Source organism: Ambystoma mexicanum, chromosome 7p (assembly GCF_040938575.1).
Source record: "Ambystoma mexicanum isolate Mex_15411 chromosome 7p, UKY_AmexF1_1, whole genome shotgun sequence".
NCBI classification, from domain to species: Eukaryota; Metazoa; Chordata; class Amphibia; order Caudata; family Ambystomatidae; genus Ambystoma; species Ambystoma mexicanum.
The window spans coordinates 347,765,404-347,783,821 of record NC_090939.1 but is presented as its reverse complement, the minus strand read 5'-3'; positions in this window follow the sequence as shown (position 1 = coordinate 347,783,821).

The window sequence follows — 18,418 nt, the reverse complement described above, 5'->3', positions numbered from 1 at the left end:
GGGGTGCAGGAGGACATGAGTTGGGGGCCTGGTGGAGGGTGCCCTGCACTGCTGGGGGCTGGGGTGCAGGGGGACATGAGTTGGGGGCCTGGTGGAGGGTGCCCCACAGTGCTGGGGGGTGGGGGTGCAGGGGGACATGAGTTGGGGGCCTGGTGGAGGGTGCCCCACAGTGCTGGGGGGTGGGGGTGCAGGGGGATATGTGTGGGGGCCTGATGGAGGATACCCCACAGTGCTGGGGTGTGGGGGTGCAGGGGGACATGAGTTGGACATGAGTGAGGGCCTGCTGGCAGGTGCCCCACAGTGCTGGGGGGTGGGGATGCAGGGGGACATGAGTTGGGGGCCTGTAGGAGGGTGCCGCACAGTCCTGGGGGGTGGGGGTGCAGGGGGACATGAGTTGGACATGAGTGGGGGGCCTGCTGGCAGGTGGCCCACAGTGCTGGGGGGTGCGGGTGCAGGGGGACATATGTGGGGGCCTGGTGGAGGGTGCCCCACAGTGCTGGGCGGTGGGGGTGCAGGGGGACATGAGTTGGGGCCTGGTGGAGGGTGCCCCACAGTGCTGGGGGGTGGGGGTGCAGGGGGACATGAGTTGGGGGCCTGGTGGAGGGTGCCCTGCACTGCTGGGGGGTGGGGGTGCAGGGGGACATGTGTGGGGGCATGGTGGAGGGTGCCCCACAGTGCTGGGGGGTGGGGGTGCTGGGGGACATGAGTGGGGATGCAGGGTAGTCCCCCGTGGTGTGGGCTGCCTGCAGGGGCTGTGGAGGTTGTGGAGCGAACACCTGGGATAACCCACACAGCCAATTCACGTGTAGTACTCCACGGAACCCCTGAAATACATGTACCCTGCTGATATTGCGTGTGAAACTTCCCGCGCACCCCAAAATACACGTACCCAGGACATTCGCATCTGGAACTTCCAGCGCACCCCTGGAATACACGTACCCAGCTGAAATCGCATGTGAAACTTCCCACGCACCCCTGAAATACACATACCCTGCTGAATTCGCGTGTGAAACTTCCCGCGCACCCCAGTAATACACGTACCACGCTCACACAGAGACAATCGCGTGTGAAACTTCCCGCGCACCCCAGTAATACAAGTACCCTGCTGAATTCACGTGTGTAGCTTTCCGTGCACCCCGAAATACACGTACCAAGGACATTGGCGTGTGGAACTTCCAGCGCACCCTGATGGAATCGCGTGTAGAACTTTCCACGCACCCGGAAATACACGTACCCTGCTGAATTCATGTATGTAACTTCCCACGCACCCCGAAATACACGTACCCAGGACATTCGTGTGTGGAACTTCCAGCGCACCCCTGATATACACGTACCCAGCTGAAATCGCGTGTGAAACTTCCCGCGCACCCCTGAAATACACGTACCCTGCTGAATTTGCATGTGAAACTTCCCGCGCACCCCAGTAATACACGTACCACGCTCGCACAGGGCCAATCGCGTGTGAAACTTCCCGCGCACCCCCGTAATACACGTACCCTGCTGAATTCACGTGTGTAACTTTCCGCGCACCCTGAAATACACGTACCCAGGACCTTCACGTGTGGAACTTCCAGCGCACCCCTGATATACATGTACCCTGATGGAATAGCGTGTAGAACTTTCCGCGCACCCCTGAAATACACGTACCCTGCTGAAGTCACGTGTGTAACTTCCCGCGCACCCAGAAATACACGTACCCAGGACATTCGCGTGTGGAACTTCCAGCGCACCCCTGATATACACGTACCCAGCTGAAATTCCGTGTGAAACTTCCCGCGCACCCCTGAAATACACGTAACCTGCTGAATTCACATGTTTAACTTCCCGCGCACCCCGAAATACACGTACCCAGGACATTCGCGTGTGGAACTTCCAGCGCACTCCTGACATACACGTACCCAGCTGAAATCGCGTGTGAAACTTCCCGCGCACCCCTGAAATAAACGTACCCTGCTGAATTCACGTGTGAAACTTCCCGCGCACCCATGATGTACACGTACCCTGATGGAATCGAGTGTGGAACTTCCCTCGCTTCCCTGAAATACACGTACCCAGCTGAAATAACGTGAGGAACTTCCCGCGCACCCCAGTGATACACATACCCCGCTTGCCGTGCTGGTACAGGGTTAGCACAGCCCTTTGCGCTAGATTGGGGATTTTGATGGCTTTTCCCTGCGCAAGGGGCGTTCTTGGGGGCGTAACTGGCGCTGCTGCAGGGTCGCTGCGCCACTGTGCGCCACAGCTGGTTTTGGTGGCTGGAATCCATGAATACGCTGTGTGCGGAAATGTATTTTGGCGCACGCGGCTGGCGCAGGGATTCGCACGCGCACACTGTGCGGCAGCCGCGTGTGCCACTTGTGCTCTGAATTCTATGAATTACCCCCTTAGTGTGTTATCAGGATTGTTTGCTGCATTTCTGTGAAGTACTAACATTTGCAGACACAATGGGTCTGTACTGTGTAGTAAATGTTTTCAACAATTGGTGGTAATTGAAATAGAATATTCATTGCTACATTTGCATAGCAATTTACACCAACTATATTTGAGAATTTAAATGGTCGAGGTAGTTCTGTATCTAACTGCTTTTTTTGGAGTTTGTCTTCCTTCTTTAAAGAAGTTCCTGGTTTACTTTCCCTAATTGATTCTTTTTTGCTTGTGGTACTTGATGAAGTATTAGTTTCTTTTACTCTCTTTGGAGGATTTGCAGTGACATCCTGTTGCATTTCTGTTTGATTTATTTTTCTTTTATAACGTTTTGGTTTTTGTGGAACAGAATTTGTGTTTAGGTGGGGGGTGTATAGTGAGCGAAGTCTATTGTATTCTAAAATGCAAGGAATATCAGCGTTTATTTTACTTGCATCAAAGTTGATTAGAAATAGACCTTAAAGTGTACGTAAGCGTGATAGTGCTATGTAGCTCATGCCTTCTTTAAAGACTCTGTTACCACTATCTATCATTGCTTTGTCTAGGGTAAGACCTTGTGATTTATGAATCGTGACTGTGTATGCAAGAGTTAGAGAAAATTGTTCTCTGCGTGCATACATATCTTTGAAGAGAAGGAATCTAGCTGTTGAGCGTCTTATCCTTATTACTTCTGCAAGTTTGTCAAAGAGAATATTGACAAACTGAATTTTGTTGTCGCGTGGGTATGTTTGATAGCCAACAACTGTACCCAGTGCTCCATTAACTAGTCCTTGGTCCACGTCAAGGTTACGTTTAAGCATTACTCTGCAATTTAAGGATAATTTTAATATCTTTTCTAAGCCTGCTGTGTTTGAGATTGATTTTTCTAAACTATTTAGTCTTGTTGTGGCTTGGTCACACATGGGTAGTGTCATACCATGTACATCTAGTTTGTCTGTGGCGCTAATTTCCATGATTGGTTGCATTTCTTTACTTAGCGTGTTTTCATTGAATTTGAAACAGCTTGCAAGAGTTGGCATTAGGCCATACAATTGACATTTTTGTGGGCTAATTGTTCCATAACATCTGTAGCACATGCATTATCGCCATAAAGTGCATTAATGTGCCGGGTTTTCAATATTGCTTCTGCTTCCTTGGAAAGTACCAACTCTGATACTTTTAAAAATGTTGACATAAGTGAGATCTGCAGATTGCCGCATGTTTTCTGTTAATTCTCTGTATTGGAAATGTTGCCAAATATTGACATTTCCAGTGCTGCCAACAGTTTTACGGCAGAGTTTGTGTCCTAATGTTTTAAAAATAGGCTCACCTTTTACTGGTGCTAATTGAAGCAGATCTCCAAAAACAATAATGTGTTTTCCTGCAAAGAGCTCTTCATAGTCTGTTTTGAGTACTTCTTGTAATCTGAGGTGAATCAAAGCTAACATCAGGTTGGAGACCATGCTCACTTCATCTATTAGTAGCATTTTCATGTGTTTCCATACTCTGTGTAGTTCCATTGCAGCTTCTGCAGAAAGTTTGTAATAGTCTAATTTGTTCTGGTGTTCTACTGGTAATAGTAGTAATCGGTGTAATGTAACACCACCTATGTTGTAGGCAGCTAAACCTCTGGGGGCAGTGACAACAGCTGACAGTTTGTTGTTTGTCAATTGTTGAAGGACATACTAATGATTTTGATTAGGAATGTTTTGCAAGAATCAGCTTCACCACTGAAGTACAGTAGTATAGGTTTATAATTATGGCAGGAACATTCTTTATTTTCATGTTTTACACCATGTGCAATTTGTTTTGTTACTTCTTGAAAAATGCTACGTTGCTCATTGTTTATTTTTGATTGTAGTATAGTTAAGTCTTCTTTATCTTCGTACTGACACATGGGGCCGATTCATGAAACAAACGTGCGCCGAAAATCCATGCGCAAGCAGGCTCAAGGGAGCGCAAGCGTGAGAAATGCAGCGCACGCGCGTGCGTGCAATTCAAGAAAGACGCTGCGCGTGTTTCCCGCTGTCCGTGCGCCCAATCCAGCCATGGCGCACGCAGGCATACACGGCGTGCGCTACACGCACAGCAAAAGCGCACATAGCGCGGCACACACAACCAAAGTGGGCGGAACAGTGGGCGTAACACGTGGAATGGAGAACAACGCGTGAAAAAGAAGGCGTAACTGGGGAAGTACTGGAGGGAACTACACGGAACGCCCACACGCACGCGAACAACCCGTATTCATGGATCCGAATACGGGAAACCCGCGCACTGCAAAAGACGCGCACAGGCGTCAACGCGTCCGCCACACGAAGGCAGGCGGAAGCGTCCCCGCGCACAGAATAAAAGTGCGCGCAAACAACAAACGCTTATATACAGCTACGATGAATGCCCCATTTGTCGCAGCACTGATCGTGGGACACCGCAGGAGGAGAATAGCCAGGGCATGCATTTTCGCACCACGGACAAGCCTTTTTGGGATGCCTGACGACCAGGTCTATGGCAGGTATAGGTTTCCACCCCATATCATCCTCGACCTGGTCAGGGAGTGGTAAGATGACCTTACATCCCCCACCCTTTGCTCCCAAGCATTGAGCCCCTTGGAGAAGCTGCTCAATGTCCTGCATTTTTTGGCCACTGGGTCATTTCAGTGGACTACTGCTATAGTGGGGGGGTCTCACAGGCCACGAAGTCACGCTGCCTACACCAGGTACTGGCAATCATGACAGCACGCCCCTCAGTCCGCAGGCACATATACATGCCCAGAACAGCCGCAGAAAGGCAGGCCGTTGTCCTGGATTTTTTCAGGGTGGCACACTTCCCCAAAATGCTCGGTGCCATAGATTGCACCCATGTGGCCCTACGTCCACCTAGGGCCACTGAGCACATCTACCGAAACCGCAAGCACTGGCATTCCATCAATGTACAGGTGGTATGCGATGCAAAGGGAATCATCACCTCTGTCTATGCAAACTACCCTGGCTCCACCCATGATAGTTTCATATACAGAATGTCCGCCCTGAGCCGGGCCCTGGAAGCTGGGCAGCATGGCGACACATGCCTCCTAGGTCAGTACAAATGCCCTTGCACATGCATGCAAGTCACACACAGACAAATACCCAAACCCTAATAATCTCAACTATTATCACCTCCCCAGGGGACAGTGCCTACCCTCTGAGCAACCACATGATGACGCCAATCCGGAACCCCACCACACCACCCCAGGTAAGATACAACGCCGCCCATATTGCAACCAGGGCCATAGTGGAGCGCACATTCGGAGTGCTCAAGTCACGTTTCAGCTCCCTTGACCGCTCTGGCGGGCAACTACTCTATGCACCACCAGTAGTGTGCAGGATCATTGTGGCAGCATGTGTACTGCACAATGTTGCAACACGGCCGGGCGTCCCGGTGGACATGGTGCACACAGGCCTGGCACATACCAGGTGACAATCAATGATGACAAAGAGACAGTCAACTGTCACAACCCTACCACCCTGAGATAGTTGCCATGGAAGTGCCACATTGTCTGCATCCCTAGCTACTTAAACACAAGCTATCCTGTGTGACCAAAAGGCACACATATGACATATGACATGATATGGCCTATACACAAGTATTTCAAGGTGCGATGAGGCAGGGAGGGGGGAACAAGGGAAGACAGACAACAGTACTACTAGGCCAGGTGTCATTTAGATTGTGCAAGTGCAGGGGTAGGGGGAAGGGAAAAGTGCAAGGGGAAGGGGGGGGAGAGCAGTACAGGGGAAGTAGACCAAAAAACAAATACATAGGTCGGCTGGTGGCAACTGTAAAGGTAGGTGCAGACAAGTGCTGGGAAGGGTGGGCTGTAGGGATAGAGAGACAGTACCGCAGTGCAGGGGTTGCCAGGGAGGCAGTGCAAGTGGAGAGTGGCTGGGCCAGGGACCGAGGTCGGTGAGAGTGGCCCAGTTGCAGCTCCAGTGCAGTTCCAGTGAAGAATTCCACAAGGGAGAGGCAGAGAGAAAGCAGAAGCAAAGAGGAAGGCCTTGAGGTGCTTCCCAAACCGGAGATGGTTCCCCTCAAGTTCAAGTGAGGCAGGAAGGCTGTTCCAGAGGGAGGGCCCTGCCGCGGAGAGATATCTACCCCCAGCTAATTGCTCTGAGAATCGGATGACCCTGACATGCAAGGTGTGCATCACACACACCTGCAAAACAGGCCATGGCCATCACTGTCATGTCACTCAAACCCTCGAAACCACAACATGACATGGCAAGCAATACCCATACACCAACACAGTAACGATAAGGTACACATTGCCAAGTCCTAAATCAACAGTGGCATCAGACAATGATGCCTGACCCGGAATCAGATGAAATGACAGACCATCAAAATCTCCCAACCAAAATAAGTCATTTCCAAATGCATTACAAGAGTTGTAGACGTAACATAACAATGAATGCTTGTCTACATGCACATTGTGCATTGCAAAATCAACACTGCAGCTCATGTGTGCTGTGTCCTACTCCTGCAACACACTGCTCAGCGCACAGCACAGTGAAGAGCCATTGTGTGTGATGCACACCCTGAGCATCACATCTAAGTGACAGACCACATCAAACAGAAAATTAGGCATGTACAGGATCCATAATCGGTCACAGAACATGTGCTGCAGGGACACAGTGGGCACCATAAGGCAAACAGTGTACACGTGGATATGCAAGGGTGGGAGTACATGTAGTGCATCAGAGTGCAAGTGTGTGGTTCTGCAAGGACATGCACTCCACATATGCATGTGCACTTAAGTGACCATTAGTGTTCTCTACACATCACATGTGAACATTCACCCTGTGTACACCCCAGCATGTCAATCCACAACTATCCCCTCGCACCTGAAAGGTAAACACAACACATGAACAGGCATTGATCAGCAGAACACAACATGTACATAGGATACCACCATTACAATGTCAGAGTTCCCATCACACTGCAGGGCAAGGCAACTATCAACAACAACCCCCCCCTCCCTCACAAATGACCATGACCCACTGAACAACTGCACCTGGGTCATGGAGCCTTCAAACCTCAATTCCACCTGGCCACAGGATCACCTTTACCCTTCGTCACCATCTCCCACCTTGTGTGTAAAAAGGTGCCTGCACCCTCATAATCCACATTCATATCCAAAATCACAAAATCCAAGCCAGAAAAACACCCTCCAGTAGATGACTTGACGTAGCAGTACCTCACAAAGGCCAAGTACTACCACAATGATGCAACAACCAAGGTAGCACAATAAAACAATGTCACAACAGGATGTGAAACATGTGTGGTACATGACATAGGATGATGCACCATGAACGGATGTGTACTGTCACAGGTCCCCTGTACAGGTGCGGGAGTGTCACGAAACAACCACCCCCACCATGTCCCGGGTGCCTGCAAGGTCAAACTCACACAGGCCCCTGAGACCCTGGTGGGGAAGGAGGTTCAGGGATATGCAGTCGGGACAGGTGTTGACACACTGGATGACTGGAATGAGTGGCAGGAGAGGGGAGGAGGAATGACACATAAAACTAGGCAATGCATGAAAATGTACTACCTGCATGAACACATACACAGTCCAAACAAACTTGGACATCATTGTCATGGCCTTCTGTAGTCCAGGCTCAGGAGTGGTACGAACCAACCACCCCCTCTAGGGTTTTGGCGCCTGCAAGTTCGGGGCTTACACAGGCATCCGCAACCCCAGCGGGGAAAGAGGGTCAGGGAACGTTGCTTGGATAGGTACGGGAAGCAGGAACACCGGGTAGAGGGTACAGGGTTCAAAATTGCAAAGGATTACGGGTGTTTAGGGGGAAAAAACATACCAAATTGAACCACACATACATACATGCATTAGTACACTCCCCAGCAAGCCTATGCAGAGCAGTTTGAAAGAAAAACAACAAGACACTTAGCTCTGGTTTTGAGTGCTGGCCTCCTGCCTGCGCACTCTCAGGTCCGGTTACAGGAGCACTGCAATGCTGCAAAGAGAGCCACAGTCAACAACCTGGATGTGCCAATTACACAAAAACACAACACCAAACATGCCCCATAGCAACAAACTACTCTACAAACAGACAATCTGGTGTAGATGCTTCGTACCCATATACAACATCACCCCTGTGACGGGTCATACACAGTCAATGCAGTAAGTCAGCTGCCGGTGGGTGCGTGGCAAATGGAACACCAATGTGTCACAATTCACACAACATGCAATGTTCCCTGGGTAAGCAGACAGACCCATATAGCAAGCCATGACTTCTGAGCAAGTTGCGTACCACCATGACCGAAACAAAGTTGGCAGTGCATTTATCATAAAGTACATGGAAAAAACATGCACTGCACCCGAGTATGTCCCTTGCTGTATGTCCCTGTGAGCTGCCCCTTTCCATGTCTCGGAAGGCTACATGGTTGATACAAGTGCCTCAATGGACCTTGGTGTACTGGAGGGTATGTGCCACTGCCCCTGCATGTGTTCCAGACAACCTTACAATCAACAGCCATCAGTCCACCAACACATCTGAGCTGCATTGTGTGCTTCAACACCAATATTCCTCTAAGCTCACCCTCAGTGCTGTGACTAAGCCTGCATGTGAAACTCGCCTGGTGCAAGCTTTGCTGTGTCGTGGCCCCCCTGTGCTGCTCACCTTGCCTGGAGTTCCTTGGAACATGTCAGCAGTTCTAGGATGTGGGTCTGCAATCCATGTGCCTCTGCTTGTGCACACATGTGCATGTGGGCACCAACAAACGTGTCCAGAATTCCGTCATCCAATGGGCCATGTCTGCTGGCAAAGGTGCTCTGGAGGCTCATCCCCCTGCAGAAAGGGCATGAAACACATGATTAATGCTTCAAAGTCATCTGTGTGTGTCTCATCAGGGATCTCATTACTTGACCATGTCAGAGAGTCACATCACAAATCACACCATCAGTCTATCTTTCACATCCAAAGTGTGGAACACTATCTACAGCATGAATTGCAACAAGCACGTGTACAGTAAAGATATGAAACATACTACACAATCCATAGCAATTAATGTACACATTAATCATGACACACCCCATCTAGCAAAAGCTGAACAGTGGACAATAACACCAAAATCATCCACACTAGGGGTGTCAACACAAGTCACACAGCACTAGACATGCCACAGATATGACAGTCCAAAGCCCTTGTGTAAAATTCTGTAACACCGAACCATCCTTGCGAGCCCATGGATAAGGGAGGCAGGAGTGGCATATGTGAGTCAAGGACCCCAATCAGCAAACACATACACAAGACAAGCCTGAAGGGTCCAGCTGGAACAGACAGTGGATGCCTTCAAAAGCCGCAAAGCACCGCACCGTCACATTAAAGCACAATAGACTAGCAATTTTAAACTAAATCAACTATTAACTAATTACACTAACAATGGAAAACCTACATTACCTAATTAAACTAACTATCAAACAGAAACTTAACTAACTAAACTAAAAGAAAAATCTAAAATGGCCACATATGACCCGGGGGGAGGGGAGGCACCCAGGAGGGGGGAGGTACAGGGTGCTGCTCAACATCCACATGCGATGATGCTGAGCCAAAAAAAAAACCTCCATGGGCTCAACGCCTGCACAGCCCGACCTATGTGGGAGATAGATGGTCGTCCGAGTCTGGCTCATCCTGTATAGGAGGACGTGGCACAGTAGCCTGGCCATGCCTAGCCGCAGCTTGCCCCTCGTCGGCAGCAAGTCTGCCGGACGGGTGAGCCTGGTTCTGTGTGGCGATGTGACGTAGGTCTGCATGCAGAACCTCACGTGATACACGTGCTTCCTCTTGCAAGGTAGCATGTGTAACGCGGAGTTCCTCCTGCAAGGCCTGGCTGGACAACCGCTCCACCTCCCAGCAAGCCTGTAGCTCAGCCGAGATGGTACGCTCAAGCTGTGCAAACCTCTCCTCTGCCTGCTGCCTCTGGGACATCATAAGGACACCCAGAGTGGATCTGAGGGAAGCATACTCCTCCCTCAGGGCATCCATGTGCGCCTCTGCGTGAGCAGAAATTGCTTGATGCAGAGACGACATTTCAACCTGGCGTGCCCTGTCTGAGGCCGCCATGCCCAGCCTGAGCGAGCGGGCCGTGCCGCCTGCTGCTGGAGAAGCACCTGCCTAGCAGGGGGGAGCACAGATCGGGCCACACGCTCCATGCTCTCAGCGATGTTCTCCATTGCTGCCCCCTGCCGTTCGGAATTGGCAGTCATGTCTTGCTCCCACTCAGTATACTGCGGTTGCGTGCGGCGACTGCATTGCTGGGCTTGACCCCTGCGGGACCCAAGGACGGGGGGTCCTCGCTGTGTTGGCACCGCCCGCGGCTGCACGACTACATGCCCCCATCGACGTGATGTCCCAGGCACATCAGTGACTGGTGTGGAGGGTGACCTTCCGTCCCGATCCACCACGGGCGGAGGAACCAAGAATGTCTGATCCCTCAGTGCAGGGGTCGCAGACAGAGGAGTGTCCACATCAGAATCACTCACCCCTGACACATGGACTTGATGCTCATCCAACTCAACATGGACGTCAGAGTCGTCATCAAGGCTGGACTCATAGGCAGCCAGAGACAAGATGGACTGCAGCACTTGGGGGTTTTCGTGGCCTACCACCCCACGACCCCCACTAGTGCCGGGTTGATGTGGTGGTAACAACCATGTGTCTGGCATGACAACACCATCCTCCACCTCCATTGCGTCATCACCTGAAAAATAGAGAGAAGAAAGGTCACTACACATGTCAGAAGCACACAACACACACACACACCGACAGCAAACGCATCCGGCAGACATGTGACACACAACATATAACCTGGCATGCATGCTGGGTCAACTTTGAATAGCTTCTGTGATCAGACCTGTTGAAAGGTGGCCGTTTCCATGGAAGTGGGTCTATGCAGTGCAGAAAATGTGTACGCCACTCACTACCTACATGTACAAGGACTCCATGGTGTGTGCCAGGAAATGTGAAGGCAGTGCAATGTCAAATTCAGACATCATGTGCATTGTGCATTCAATGTGTACCATATCTAGAAGCCAAGCACCCCTCCACCCCAGTACCAAAGCAGGGATGCCTAGCATGGTTTCAAAAGGCTGACCATACACCTGTGTATTGACAGGCAGTGTTGACTGGCATCAACAGCTTAATGTGATTCAAGTGACAACACTGCAAATGATGCTGGGACAGTAGGCAGGACACATGATGAAAACTCTGGAGGCCGCCCACGTGTGAAGAAGACACAACAAGAGTTGGACAGAGTCATTGGCCATTGAACAGGCTGAGGCCTGTGAGCCACACAGATTGTCAGAGCCTAAACATGTGTGCAACGCAGGACTGAGCCAGAGTTGACATGGGAAGGCTGATGAGATGGCAGGCAATGTATGTAATCAAGGACTTGTATTACAGTGATCATCCAGTCAAGGACACATAGGGGAATGCGCGCAATGCACATGGAGCATGAATGGGCACTCATGACCCTGCGGGACATCTGACCCATGCACAGTACAAGTGAGATACCCTGCATCGAGTACTAAGGCTGTACCACACGGCATATGTCTGGCAGATTCTGCGCTGGAAGTTAGCATCTACACAGGACACATGAACAAGAAAGTACACATTGGCAAGATTGAAGCAGACCCCGTGCAAAGGTGGAACTGGGGTGGAGAGTGGCGGAGGAGGGGCAAGGGAGCATGCCTACATGGAGTCCCGCATGCAGGCAGAGGAGACATGCATGATGGAAGCATTGCATTACTTACACATCAGAACCATGTACACGTCACATGTAGCGGCAATCATGCACAACACATCCCACAAGTGAAACACACACGTCCTCAACAAACACGCATCAACACTCACTGGACTGCACATCAAAGTCCAGCATCTCTCCCACTCCTTCGACCAATTCAGGTGGTATGAACTCTGCAACGAGTGCCTCATGCGGAGTGAGCTCTTCCTCCTCTGGTGCAGGCCCACCACCAGTCACCAGAGTCAAGTTGTAATTAGGGGCACGCTTAGCCTTAGTGCTGCGCTTGATGTCATTCCAAAGCTTTTTGCACTCTTGCGCCGTGCGCACCTCATGGCCGAATGAACTGACATGTTCCGCAACATGCTTCCAGTGGGTGTCACGTTGGGCAGCCGTAGTCTGACTATTGGCACCCACTAGCATGTCACGGCTGTGGCCCCGCACGTAGTCCACGAGGAAGTCCAGTTCCTGCTTACAGAAAGGCTTCTTCCTCGACGTGCAGGAGGTCATGGCTGTGTGTGGGGTCCCAGCCTGTGCTGCAGGTGCAACCTTCCTCCTCTTGGACTGTGGCGCAGACCCTGGCTGGCTAATGCCGCCCTGCTGACCAGTATGGCCAGTGGGTTCGGTGGATTGAGCCAAGGGAGTGGCAGGTGGAGGGATGACCAAAGGCCTGACTTGTGTCAGTGGCATCTGGGTGCCCACTAATGGACCCTGCGCAGCAACATCAGCTGTGGCAGGGTCATTGACCGCAACGGTCCTGGTTTGCAGACTCACAACCGGTTTGCTGTTGGGTGCATCTGCCCCTGCACTTGCCAACACCCGGCTGTTCGGGGCAGCAAATGACATGACTGCCCCAGGGACACGTGCCTTGGTCTGAACAGCCCGGCCTGCCCCTATGGTTTCCCCCCTGGCCTGTTGGAGATCTACCAAGGGCTCTTCAAGTGCCAATGCAGCCTACGCTGGCAGACCCTGAGCCTGGGTGGCGGTGTCCACAGCTGCACCTGCAGCTACCACTACCCTTGGGCCCGTGGCAGTCGATGGAATGGACTGCCGGGTCAAACGGGTGCCAGTGCCAGATGCAGAAGCTGCATCCACCAGAACCACAGAGGGTGGTGGCATGACTGCACCGACACATGGCACAATATTGTGCTCAAGTGGCGCACCCCTGCCTCTTCCCCCTCTGTGGCCGCCCTGGACACCCTGGAGTCCCCCTACTCCCTGGTCAACACAGCCACGTCCTCGACCATGCCCGCCACGAAGAGGACGCCCAGCTGAGGCGCCCCCCACCTTTGGTGGCCTCCCAACCATGGCACTGATGTAGTAGTGCTGGCACAGATGGAGTGGTGCCAATGGAAGGTGTACACCACAATTGACCTGGGCAATTGGGGTGAAGGGGGTGGGAAGCAAGATGTTAACAGCCCCCCTGCACCTGCAAGGCTGTATGTGACCCCGGTGATGTGGTGACGGGTCACGCAACGCTCAGGCACCCGAAAACTGCAGTAAAACCGTGCACGCAACCCTGCAGCCTACGTGCGTGGATTCAACCTCCCGCAGTACGCGGTGGCACCCAGTAACACGAATAACGCGTACGCGTGGGACACACAGGCTATTATGACATCGAAAATGGGTGCGATACACAGGGGCACCCGCAGTGGGAAAAAGAGCGTGTGTGACTCACTGTCTGACTAGCGTGATGCAGAAAAACACGCGTAGCCAATACCCCCGCCAAAAGAAGAGATACGTCCTTGATAGCTGTGAAGTTGTGATGGCAAGCGAAACAACAGGAAGCAGCAACACACGTCGGTCTCCACGAAAGGCACGTACAGCGAACTGCTGGGCCCGCTCACCTTTAACCCGTGCTGAGGGAAACGCACGCGCGCGTCATGTCATTTATGCGCATGGGCCCTTTCCTCGTATTACACGTGGACGTGCAGTTTTTCACGCAGGCTGAAATGCCCATGCATGCCTGTGCGCGTCACGTCACAGGGGCGCTTGCGCTTCAGGGGCCTTCTGTCCAATGAAATTGCGTATGCGTGCAGACGCGCTTACGCGCTAAGGGCCTTTCCTCGAATTACACGGTGACGTGCCAAATTTTCACGTGCCAAATCACTCCGTATCAAGCTGGCCACGTGTAAGCACACGGAAGACCACGCTCCTTCCCAGAAGGCCGAACTACTGCCCCCCAGAGCCCTGAGTACGCTCCCACCTGCCATCTGCTGCTGCCTGACTGCCTGCTGCCCACATGCCCTGCCATTTGCTGCCTGCACATCAGCCAGGGGTGCTGTTGCTGTGACCACCCCTGCTGGAACCGAAGACTCCCGACTGGGATTCCATCGCTCCACAGCCCAGCCCCAGGACCCAGTTGCCCACCCACTCCTGCCTCTGGGGTTGTCATGTCGGGGCAAACACCATCTGAGACCACTGACAACCCCCGGCCAGAGAGGCCGAAGTTGGTGTCCTGGTGGAGCAAGTCCTGGGGCAGTATGATGCCTGCTTCGGAAGTTCCCGCGCCGACAAGGAAGGATGGACTCGGATCTGGACTGACATCGTGACTGCCATCAACGCGGAGGGGGTGGCAGTCCGCGACTTCCAAAATGTCAAGAAGCGCTGGGAGGACTTCAGGTCCAGGACCCTGAACAAGGCCTGGCGCCTCTTGAAGGCAGCGGATGCCAAGGGGCGCCGGGGCCACTTGTCGGAAGAACAGATGAGGGTCCTGGAACGCATATCCCCAACGCTCCACGTCCAGGTCCTTGAGAGGCAGACCCGTCTGGAGTCGAGTGGTAAGTGTACATGCATCCTGATTGTGAGCTGTGCGTGTGGTGATTTTTCAGTAGTGTGCAGGTTGCACATCTGTTTGTATGGGGTCGAGTATGTTTGGGGGTGTACAGGGCCGTGGGGTTAACACATGCAAGGGCTGGAATGTGTGAGACATGGATGGTGCTTGTGTGTGTAGGCTTGCATGCCAAATGCAGTTGTGTGGGCACACATGTTTGGATGAATGTGTATGTAAGTAGACATGTCCGTGATGTCACGCATGTATGTTGTTTTTAGCTGCATGTATCAGCACTGTGTACATGTGCATCTGTGTGTATTTGACAAGGGTGTAACAGTGATGCAACATGGATGCATGTGACAGCGGTATGTGGAAGCCTGATTTGCAGATGTGACATGGATGCCCATCTGAACACTGCGACACTTGGCAGAGGTGTACACATGCATGCAAGTGTGGTGGTGTGTGTACATGTGTGGTGCACTTCCTGTGTTGCATGTGATGTCTGGCTCACCTTTGCCTGCTCATGCTGTTGTATGGGTATGCATGGTGCTGGCAGTTGCGATATGGCTGTGGTATGGCTCATGTGTGCGAGTTGAAATGACATGTGTGTTGGGGATTGTGATGGCATGTCTGAGGTTTGCCAATGCCACTCATGTACAACTGTCATGTGTGTATGTGTCCATTGTACAGTGCCCTGATGCCTGTGTTTTATTTCTCCCTGTCTGCAGCGTCAACTAATGAAGAGGGCGGAGAAGGTGCTGTGGAGCACAGCGGCGGGGATCGCACCGCCAGCCGGAGACGCAAGGCCCTGCTCCCCTCCCATGTTGTCATCTCGTTGCGGAGTGAGGAGTCCGGTGCCGCGTCCCAGGCCGCAGCTGCCGGGGGGGTCCAAGAGGCGGAGGTTGGAGTTGGACTCCTCGGCAGCAGAAGGGGCAGCTGGGACCCCACAGGGCCCAACGGGGGAAGATGGCACGGAGTGATCCAGGTTGGTGGGGGGTTTGGTGGAGGAGGAGGCCGTGCAAGCAACAGAGAGGGGGTCTGGAGGTGGGGATCCCACTGGTGCAGTGCAGGACCAGGGACAGGAGGCAGCACAGGCCGCCGCGGAGGTGCCTGTGTGCAATCCTGTCCCTGATCCTGTCCCTGCATCATCATGCACCAGCAGGGATGCCTACGTCTAGACCTGTTTTCAGGCAGCTGATGAGCAAACGACAACTGGCCTTCCTCTTCCCGCGGACGTGGCTATCCGGGTCCGGGTTGAGCCTGTTCTGACTGGTGTGGCGTTGCGTCAACGGGCCATGCGAGGTGACCTGCAGTCTTTTCATGAGGAGACTGCAAGTCATCTCGAATGGCTCGTTGACCACGTCAGCCTGCTGGGACAGGTCACCCAGGCCGGATTCCTCCGTATGATGGGGCTTGCTACGACCCCCTCCTCAACTGAACCCCCTACGCGCGAGTCGTCCTCCGTGCCATCTTCCCACCCATCAGTCACCTGGGTGCCCTGTGGAGCTGCCTCTGACGGTGCGGCCAGGCTGGTGGAGGAGGCATCCCTGCCATAGTCGGGAGTCTGACGTCCAGCAGGGGTGGCCACATCAACGACTGCACCCCAGGTGGCGGAGGATGTGCAGGCAGCAGGAGGCAGTGCACGGGCAGAGGCACAGCAGCAGCAGCAACGTGGTGGGAGCCATGAAGGCTCGGGGCCTTCAACATCAGAGGGGCAGGCATCGGCCGGAGGGGAGGAGGACCCAGGACAGAGAGTGTCTTCCGTGTGGCAGCGGTTGGGCCACGCCATAGATGCGGAGCGGCAGCGGGCGGAAGAGGCACGGCTCACAATGGTCAGGGTGGAGAACTCCATGGGGAGGGCCCTGAGGCGGGCCTCCCGGACATTGAGCAGGAGTTCGAAGATGCCCTGGCCCGGGACATCCAAAAGTGAGCCGTCAAACTAGCCCGCTGCCCTTGTACATAGTTATGTAGGTAGTGTTAGGTTTCCTTTTTTTTAAATTTATTTTGGACCTTTTGGACATTGGCCACATTTTTGTATATAGTTTATTTTATTAGTTAGTGTAGTTAGATAGGTTTCATTTCTTTTGTTGGGATAATGGACCCTGGCTTGTTCGTAGGTACATAGTTCACTTTTGGATTGTATTTTTCTTTCACATTTTAACCATGGAGCAATGGCTTTCAATTTTATTTCCCATTGGATTTTGTTTTGTGGACAGTGACTTTGGACACCATTACATTGGATTATGATTTTTGGTTTTGTTTTTTTTCACGGACATGCTTCTTTTCATTTTTGTACATTCCCATTTCTGTTTCTTTATTTTTGATTCTATTTATGTTTCCTTTAATACATATTTTTTTATCGAACTTCAATGTGTACTATCTCATTGGTTTCATGCATATCATGATATGGGTTTTGAGATTCACTGACACCCATTGGGTGTATGTGAGGGACATGTGTTCATTTCCAAACTTGCAATTGGGGTTCTAACATGTTATTGCCATTTCTAAGTGGGTGGATGCAATACTCGGGTAGTTGATTGGCATTTGGAGGCTGACCATAAGGGCCAGGGATCTAGATTGTGATGACATGTTGGCTGGGGGACATGTGTGTGGGCCTGGTGGAGGGTGCCCCACAGTGCTGGGGGGTGGGGTGCATGGGGACATGAGTTGGGGGCTTGCTGGCAGGTGCCCCACAGTGCTGGGGGGTGGGGGTGCAGGGGGAAATGAGTTGGGGGCCTGCTGGCAGGTGCCCCACAGTGCTGGGGGGTGGGGGTGCAGGGGGACATGAGTTGGACATGAGTGGGGGCCTGCTGGCAGGTGCCCCACAGTGCTGGGGGGTGGGGTGCAGGGGGACATGAGTTGGGGGCCTTCTGGCAGGTGCCCCACAGTGCTGGGGGGTCAGGGTGCAGGGGGACATGAGTTGCGGGCCTGCTGGCAGGTGCCCCACAGTGCTGGGGGGTGGGGGTGCAGGGGGACATGAGTTGGGGGCCTGGTGGAGGGTGCCCCACAGTGCTGGGGGTTGGGGGTGCAGGGGGACATGATTTCGACATGAGTGTGGGCCTGCTGGCAGGTGCCCCACAGTGCTGGGGGGTGGGGGTCCAGGGGGACATGAGTTGCGGGCCTGGTGGAGGGTGCCCCACAGTGCTGGGGGGGTGGGGGTGCAGAGGGACATGAGTTAGACATGAGTGGGGGCCTGCTGGCAGGTGCTGTCATGATCTCTGCTTCCAAAAGATCAGGACTTGCCCAACTCCCTTGGAAGCAGACCCATAACCCCGGTTCCGAGTGCCAGCCAGTCCCAATTGGGACCTTTTGGACCCTGTCCTGGTACCAGTGGCACCAGGCTCATAAAGATGCCCAGTCCCAGCGCTGGAAGCGCCGGGCTCATAATGCTTGGGTGGACTTACCTGCAGCAGACCATGCTGCTTACTTACCTGCCAGTTGAGCCCCTGATCC